The sequence below is a fragment of the Mus musculus genome, chromosome 11 (genome assembly GCF_000001635.26).
Source record: "Mus musculus strain C57BL/6J chromosome 11, GRCm38.p6 C57BL/6J".
NCBI classification, from domain to species: domain Eukaryota; kingdom Metazoa; phylum Chordata; class Mammalia; order Rodentia; family Muridae; genus Mus; species Mus musculus.
Genome location: NC_000077.6, coordinates 104,026,124 through 104,034,103, shown reverse-complemented (window position 1 = coordinate 104,034,103; position 7,980 = coordinate 104,026,124). Strand labels below are relative to the sequence as shown.

General features: G+C 48.5%; 1 long non-coding RNA gene across 1 annotated transcript; it reads right to left on the bottom strand.

Moving 5' to 3' along the window:
- Positions 1 to 204: 204 nt before the first annotated feature.
- Gm35420 lies at positions 205 to 3,624 on the bottom strand. The gene is made up of 3 exons (XR_389070.2): positions 3,531 to 3,624; positions 2,349 to 2,428; positions 205 to 1,880 (listed from the first exon to the last, which is right to left on the bottom strand). It is a non-coding gene; the product is annotated as a predicted gene, 35420 (long non-coding RNA).
- Between the last annotated feature and the right edge of the window lie 4,356 nt (positions 3,625 to 7,980).

Sequence of the window (7,980 nt, the reverse complement as noted above, 5' to 3'; positions counted from 1 at the left end):
ACATATTTCTGTGTGTGTGTGTATGTGTGTGTGTATGTGTCTGTGTGTCTCTGTGTGTCTGTGTTTAAGCAAGTGAGTGCTTGTGTGTATGTGTGTATGTATGTATGTGTGTATGTGTGCATGTGTGTATGTGTGTATGTGTGTATGCTGGGCTGGCTAACCAGTGAGCCCCAGGTCTGCTTGTCTCTACCTCCTCAGTGCTGGCATTTTTATGTGGCTGCTGGGAATTGAACTCAGGTCCTCTTTACTGAGTGAATTATCTCCCCAGCTTCTGAATATTCCCTTTCCTTTGTTTTCACAAGAACTCACTGTGGTAGTGACAGTAATCATCCCAACTTTCAGAGAACTAAGGCACAAGAGTTCTCTCAGCCATGGTCATCACTGCGACCCTGGTCTAGCCTGAGACCATCATCTGACAGTAACATGATCTAGCTGAGACCATCATCTGACAGCAACATGGTGTTCTTAGACACTCCCAAAAACTTAGTAAATATGGTAAAATTCTACTGGAACAGGATATTCCGTGGGAGACTGGCCCTGTCATTGCTTCACATCCTTCAGGAGTGAGTTATGGATGGCTTCTCAACCCCAGGTTAAAGGAGGATTCTAGGTGAGATTAAGACCAACATTACTGTTACCAGGATGGGAGCCATTAGGGTACCACCGACTCTGCTTTCCTTGAACTTTGAGTTGGGAAGCTCAGTCCAGTTCTGGGCAGCACACTAACCCTCCTCCATGAGACAGAGCCTGTTTGTTGGAAACCAGACAAAACACCTCAGGGACGGGCTGCTCAGGGAGATACACAATGCGTGTGAATGACCATGTGTCTGTGACATGAAGCTAACCCTCGTTAGGTGGAGGGAAACCAAGTTCTGCCTGCAGGAGAGACTGGAAGGGTGGCAGTGGGGAAAGGCTGACCTCTTATCTCCTCAGCAGGGGTCAAGATTTCAGAGTGAAGAGACAAGAGATACATCTGGGTGGCTGCTGACAGCCCCTCAACTTGGATATCAGACTTGCTAGAAGTGACCACCATGAGAGCCCAGCCTAGGTGGTGTGCACTAAGTCAGCTCCTTTTTGCATCACAAACATCACATCAGGAGAAACTGCAGACACTCCAGGGAAACAGCATACTCACCCAAAGAACCATAGATCTGACACAGGCAGCAGCCATCCCCAGGCTAATCCATGCTAAGGGTCCCTGCGAAGTGTGGGGTGTGGGGGAAGGAGCTGTGAAGGCTAAAAGGGCAGAAGCACATGGGTCGTATGGTTGTCTTCTGGCTCAAGGCCAGATCCGGAAGAGCATGAAAGGTTTCCGCACCAGGCCTTGCGTCAGAGCCCCTCACAAGCTGTTCCACTTCACACTCTCAGCATCGATGCAAGAGGCATGGGGGCTGCTACCTCATCCCTCCTGTGGCCATTCAGGAAATGGGGGAGCTCCATGTTATATCCATCTGTCCACACCCTCTACAGACATCTGCCTCTCTTCTCTCCTGGTGTAGGTAGTGGATAAAGGGGCATGGGTATCTAAAGAAGGAGTTCAACTTAAGGAGCCTCGGACTCAAGTCACTTGGGGGAAGAGACCCAGGAGACAATGTAAGGCCCATGAATAGTAGGTAAATGTTCAGGACCTTCTTTGGGAAGAGGGGACAGGAAGTGTTCCTGGATGGTGGTTCTTCCATGTACATGCTGCCCATAGAGGCTGAGAATGAGCTAGGGGTGAGATTTTCCATGAAAGAGCCCTGCTCTGTCTATGCAGACGCTACAGATGGGAGAGATGGGGACTTGAAGGCTGGAATGACAAAGGGCCCTTGAATGGGCTCTGGACCACTCAGAGCATGTGGAAGAAGGGCTTCAGATGTTGAGAGTGATGCCACTGGTTCCTGCAAAGAGACAAAAGCTTCAGGCAGCTGCCCAGAAGCCAGCTTTCCAAGACTGCTATAGGCCCTAGCCACCCTAGCCTCCAATTTTGAACACCAGAAGCCCCACTCCTGGAAAAGCAACCCTTCTGTGGGCTGGGTTTTTCCGCCATGGCTACTGCTTCCTCCACCAAGCCCTCCAGGCAGCAAAAGCTTGAAACTCTCAGTGACAAGACTGTCAGGGTACATCACCCCAAGTACGCGTATCTCCTATAAATGCCACCTGTTATCGTGCTGTGGGCAGAGCCACGGTAAAGGTGAAGCAATGTGCCAAAAGTGATTCAGGCCAGGGGTGGCATGTCTTCATGGGAATCTGGCAGCTGCCAAAGTCCGGCTTTCATATCAGCATCCTTAGATCTCTAGCAAACAGGACTACCCTCCTCGGGAGAGTCTCACAGGGAGGGCAATGCCAGCAGGACAGGGTCTACATACCTTGCATCAGACAATCCAGGTCACCAGATTCACCCTTCTCACTGGTAAGCCCAGAGCCTGCTCGAGTTCACTGAGAATCCCTAAAAGGGGAGGGAGGGGCTTGCTCAAGATCACTAAGCTCATTAAGGCAGCACACAGAAGGATGGGAAAGCTGAGGCCACAGCAGGCAGACTGGGCCCTAATCAACCGCTCATCAACCGGCTGTTAGCCAAGTGATGTTACCAGCTGTGCTCAGTGTCCCAACCTGAACCACAGGAGCACTGGCAGCGTTGTTGGCAATGGGCGGACACTCACAAAAGCAAAGGCTTTCATCCTGAAATCTCTATCCCTGTTGCGGTGGTTTGGATAGGCTTAGCCCCGCCCACCCCATAGAGCCATGATAAGTGACACTATTAGGATGTATGTCCTTGTGGGAATAGGTGTGGCCTTGTTGGAGGAAGGATGTCATTGTGGACATGAGCTTTGCCAGTCTTCTCCTGTTTGTCTTCAGAACAATATGTAGAACTCTCAGCACCTCCAGCACCATGCCTGCCTGGACGCTGCCTTGCTTCCTGCCATGATGATAATGGACTGAACCTTAGAACCTGTAAGCCAGCCCCAATTAAATGTTGTCTAAGAGTTGCCTTGGTCATGGTGTCTCTTTACAGTAGTGGAAACCCTTACTAAGACACCTGTCCTCTGGAAGGGCTAGGTCAAGTCACAACAGCTCCTTTTCTCCTTGAAGAGGAAGGCTGCCAATCCTAGCTTCTCTGTCATCAGTGGCCACATTTAAAGAATGGCCCACAACTTAGTAGAACAACATCTTCTTTATTGTATCACAAATATTTTTTTTTGAGTCAGGAATTCTGAAGTGACATGAATAAGTGGCTCTGGCTGGCCCAGGGTCGCCCAGGGTCTCTAGTGAGTTTTCATAATAAACATGGACCCGAGGACAGGGTGCCAGTGAGATGGCTCAGCAGGTAAACGAGCTAGCTGACCTGAGTTTGATCTCTGGGCCCTATATTGTGGAGGGCAAGAATGGAGCCCTGCAAGTGTGCTCTGACCCCCACACTTCTGCCCATATACATGCAGACCTACACACACACACACACACACACACACACACACAAGTGTAATATTTTTCTATTGGCCTGGGCTGCAAGTCTAAAGGCTTGACTACAGGGTCTGCCTCCGAGACGTTACCTTCACACGGCTCTTGGAAAAGGCCTCCATTTCGGTAGAGTTTCAGATTCACTCTGTCCACCAGGCTAGCCTCGAACTCACAGCGATCCGCTTGCCTCCGCCTCCGCCTCCGCCTCCGCCTCCGCCTCCGCCTCCGCCTCCGCCTCCGCCTCCGCCTCCGCCTCCGCCTCCCCGAGAGTGGGGATTAAAGGTGTGTGTCACCACTCCCCTGCCCAGTTCCTGTAGAGTTTCTGGGGGAAGCATATCTTTGTATCCCCGCAATGCATACATAGCTTCTGTGTTCTCCCAGCCTCATGCCGGCTTTCCTTCGGAGCGAGTGTATCTGATACTTTCCTCATTGTTATGGCAAAATGCCTGATAAAAGCAACTTAAAGATGGACTGGAGTTATTTTATCTTACGGTCAAGGGTACAGTCTATTATGGCAGGGAAGCAGGAACGGGACATCGGGTCACGCTGCATCCCCAGTCAGGAAGCAGCCAGAGATGAATACTGTGCTCAGCTCACAGTCTTGTTTTATTCAGCCAGGGCCTCTGAAACCGTGCTGCCCACATTACAGTGTTTTCCCACCTCAACAAACCCACTATAGAAACTACCCTCAAACAGACCTGTGCATCCTAATCAAGTCACTTCTGCATCCGTGCTCAAGGGAACCGGATTTAGGCCACGCCTCTTAATGGGAGGGGATTTAGGCCACGCCTCTCCAGGAGTGTCTGAAGAATTTAGATACACATTCTGAAACCACAACTCCTCGACCACTCTGTGCCTTCGGCTTTTCTTCCCTAGCCCAGAACTGTGCCTGGGGGACCTTGGCAATTAGGAGAAGCTACCGGTCAGCTTTCCACTCCTATGACAACATACCCGAGAGAAAGCCCAGTTAACAGTTGCAATCTTGTACTGGAGATCGAGATGTCAGTCCACTGAGAGCCTTCTTGGCCACTGTGTTCCAAGGAGCTTTGTGCAGCTCCTTCCAGCTCTGCACAGAGTGGAGAAGTCAGAAAGAGCTTAGGAACCAAGAGTTTGGTCCCAGGAAACTCCCAAGGGAACTTTCCTTGTATATGGGGCCCTTCACCCTCCCTTGGGGAAAGATGACTGTAGAGGCAAATGATGCAAGCGGGCTCAGATTTCCCTTGAGCGCTGAGATGTGCTAGGGGAATCTGTGCCATGGGGCTCCCTGGAGCCCCTCTGGGGATGCCTATGCCCTCAACAGCTTTGGTAAGGGTGGGTGTGTTGACTAGAGTTGGCAGCTTACCCTCCTCCTTTCCTCCCCCATGCACCCACCCAAGATGGCTCCGAGCAGAAATAAAACCTGCCACTCGCTCCAGAGGGGTTCTCATGCGCCCTGTGAGTCAGTGCCGCACGTGCAAGCCCAGAATATGCTGGGTGGACAGATGGTGGGGAGAAGGGAGGGAACCAAATTAGGCTGGGTGCAAACTGGCAGAACCAAGGATTGTGTGGGAGGAAAGACTAACAAAAGATGGTTTGGCCCTGCCTCCACCGTCACCCGCTCTGTGATCATGAACAGTTTTTTGGGGGGACCTCGGCTTCTTCATCTGTAAAATGGGACTGTCGTGAAGAGAGGTGGCAATGCATGGTGGCTGCCAGCTCAGCTCTGGAGAGTATCTATCTGAGCTATGATACTTACCTGGGTGTCCTTGGGCAGGTCACCGGAACTCTGAAGTCTCAGTCTCCTCCGTTTTAAAGCAGACAGCTATGGCAGCTGAATATGCTGACCTACAGAGAGCATGTAGAATATAGTACATGTCCAAGTGCATACACCAGACAGTGGTCAGGGAGTCCTGGAAACTGTGCCTGGCACTCTGAGGTGCTCAGCAGGCTCCATGAGTATGCGAACCTGCCAAAGCTGGAGGCAGCTGAGAAGAGAAAAACATTGGCTTGTCTTGAACCTTGGTAGCAAGTCACTTATTCTAGGTGTTTTTACTCCGATTGTAGCAAGCCTCCAGACCTTAGGAGACCTCTGGACTTTAGTACAACTGACTCCATGATAGAATTGCCATTCAGGCTTTGGAACCCAGGACATAGATAGTGTCATCAGCCAGGACAAAAAAACAAAACAAAAACAAAAACACCCTAATCTATCAAAGTCCATGGTATGGGCAGGTTCCTAAACATGCTAACACTGCCTTTTGGCTCCTGAAGTTCCACTTCTGACTGACTGCTCTTGCTAATTGAAGCATGCCAACCCAGGATGTGGTTTTGTGTGTGTGTGTGTGTGTGTGTGTGTGTGTGTGTGTGTGTGTGTGTGTGCTTAAAAGCTCACCCAGAGGGGCTGGAGGGATGGCTTGGTGGTTAAGAACACTGGCTGCTCTTCCAAAGGAGCCAGGATCAAATCCCAGCACCCACGTGGCAGCTCACAACTGTCTGTAATTTCAGTTTCAGGGGATCTGACACCCTCACACAGATGTACATGGAGGCAGAGCACGAATGTAAATAAAATTAAATAATTTTTTAAAAAAAGCTCACCCTAAGAAAGACTCGGGCTGCACTGGGCTCCAGAACACCCTGTGTAGTCACCAGCTGGCTAATAAACTTTCTATTGAAACTTTCTATTGGCTCACACCCATATTCAAATGGTCTTCTCTGGTGGACACCTTATAACACAAACCCTCACCCTTACAAGGTTTCCTAACCCATTTCGCCCAGAGAGCTCTTTCTTTTCTTTTTTCCCTTTGATTTAAGTTTTATTGCATTGTGACAAGAAAGGATACATAATTTCAATTTATCTGAATTTGTTAACATTTAAAAACCTATTTTGAGTAAATAGATTTACATCGCATTCTTTTTTCCCTTTTGTACCCCAACTCCTCCCAGAGAGCCTCCCCCCTTCAAAACCTGCAATACCTTTCATTTTTTATTATAGTCTTTAAAACTTATAAAATATTGTAACAATAAAAATGAGATTTATAAAAGTTGTTTGATATAAAACAACAACCAATTGAACAGTCTTATGTAGATGTTTGTTTACAGAAATACTGAAAATACATACTTTTTTCAATATAAATTTCAAATAACTCCAAATGTATTAACTGTATGATATTTAAAATAATATTTCACTATTAGTCATTTTAATGAACATAAATAGATAAAGTCTTTTTGTTTGTTTTGTTTTTAGTAGAGCTTAAGATCTTGGCTCTTTCTGTGGTACAAACACAAAATAAGAACAGTTTTTGGACATTGGATTTCATTGTAATAAGGCTGTACTTGAATGTCCCTCACATCACCCAAGGATGTTACCTCCATAGTAGATAAGCTAAGAGTTGACAGTTCCTGCCTACAATTCATTCCTTGGCGCAGAGAGCTCTTTCTTCATGATGAAAGCCAATAGAGTTCCCAGGTGGGCCCTGGGTACCACGGAACTGGAAAGGAGGACAAAGAAGAGGCCCAGACCTCAAATGCCAGGGTGCCCCTCAATGGAAAATCAGGTGTAGTCTTAGGCCCAGTAGTAAATCAACTGTACCTGGCTTCCGGGTGCTGCGTTCCGGTGCCAGCTGTCCCCAGGGTTATCAGGGAGTTTAAATGATGCCTAGGCCTGGGATCTACCTGAGTCCACCTGGGATGCGACATGGCTGAGGTGTCAAGAGCTGTCCTTGCTCCCCTTGATGTTCAGGTTCTGCTGGGCCCAGGGGCCAGAAGTCAGGAACTATAAGAGTTCGCTTCGTTTGAGACAGGGTTTCACTTGCTATGTAGCAGAAGATGACTGTGAACTCCTAATCCTCTTGTCTCAGGCTTCCAAGTGCTGAGATTACAGGAGTGTGCTGACACAGTCTGGCACAGCCATGGTTCTTAACCCTCTCCATGCCCAGGGCTTGCTGTTTTAACGGAGCCTGCCTGGCTCTTCTCGTTCATGCAATGGTACCCCACGGAGGCCAGAAGAAGGATCTCCTGGATCTCCTGGAGCTGGAGTTACAGGGGGTTGTGAGCTGCAAGATGTAGATGCTGGAAACCAAAGGGTCCTCTGCAAGAGCAGTACGCTTTCTTGATCACTGAGCCATCTCCCCAGTTCCTAAAGAGTGAAGGTCTAACACATTTCCTAATGCTACTGATACAGTTGCTTGCCTGAAATAACAGTGTGAAAAGACATTGCTTATCAGGGCCATAGGCAAAACTATGGCTGGCCTCTGGTCGACCAGCCCGATCCTGTAAGTAAAGTTTTATTGAAAGTCAACCACTTTGGTTCATTGGCAAAATAGCTTAAACTACCGTCAGGATGATAAGAGTTAAGTAAATACAGAGATGTGTGCCTTGCATAGCCTAAATGCTTACTACAAGTGTGTTTTCCTAATGCCCTGGGATGTCATATGAAGAGGAATACCATCAAGATTGTTTAAACCACTGCACTTGGGGTCCTCTGCTTTTACTATACTCTAAATCATGGTTCTAGTACATTCTGGCAACCCTTGTGGACTCTAGAGCATCAGTTTCCCTATCTGT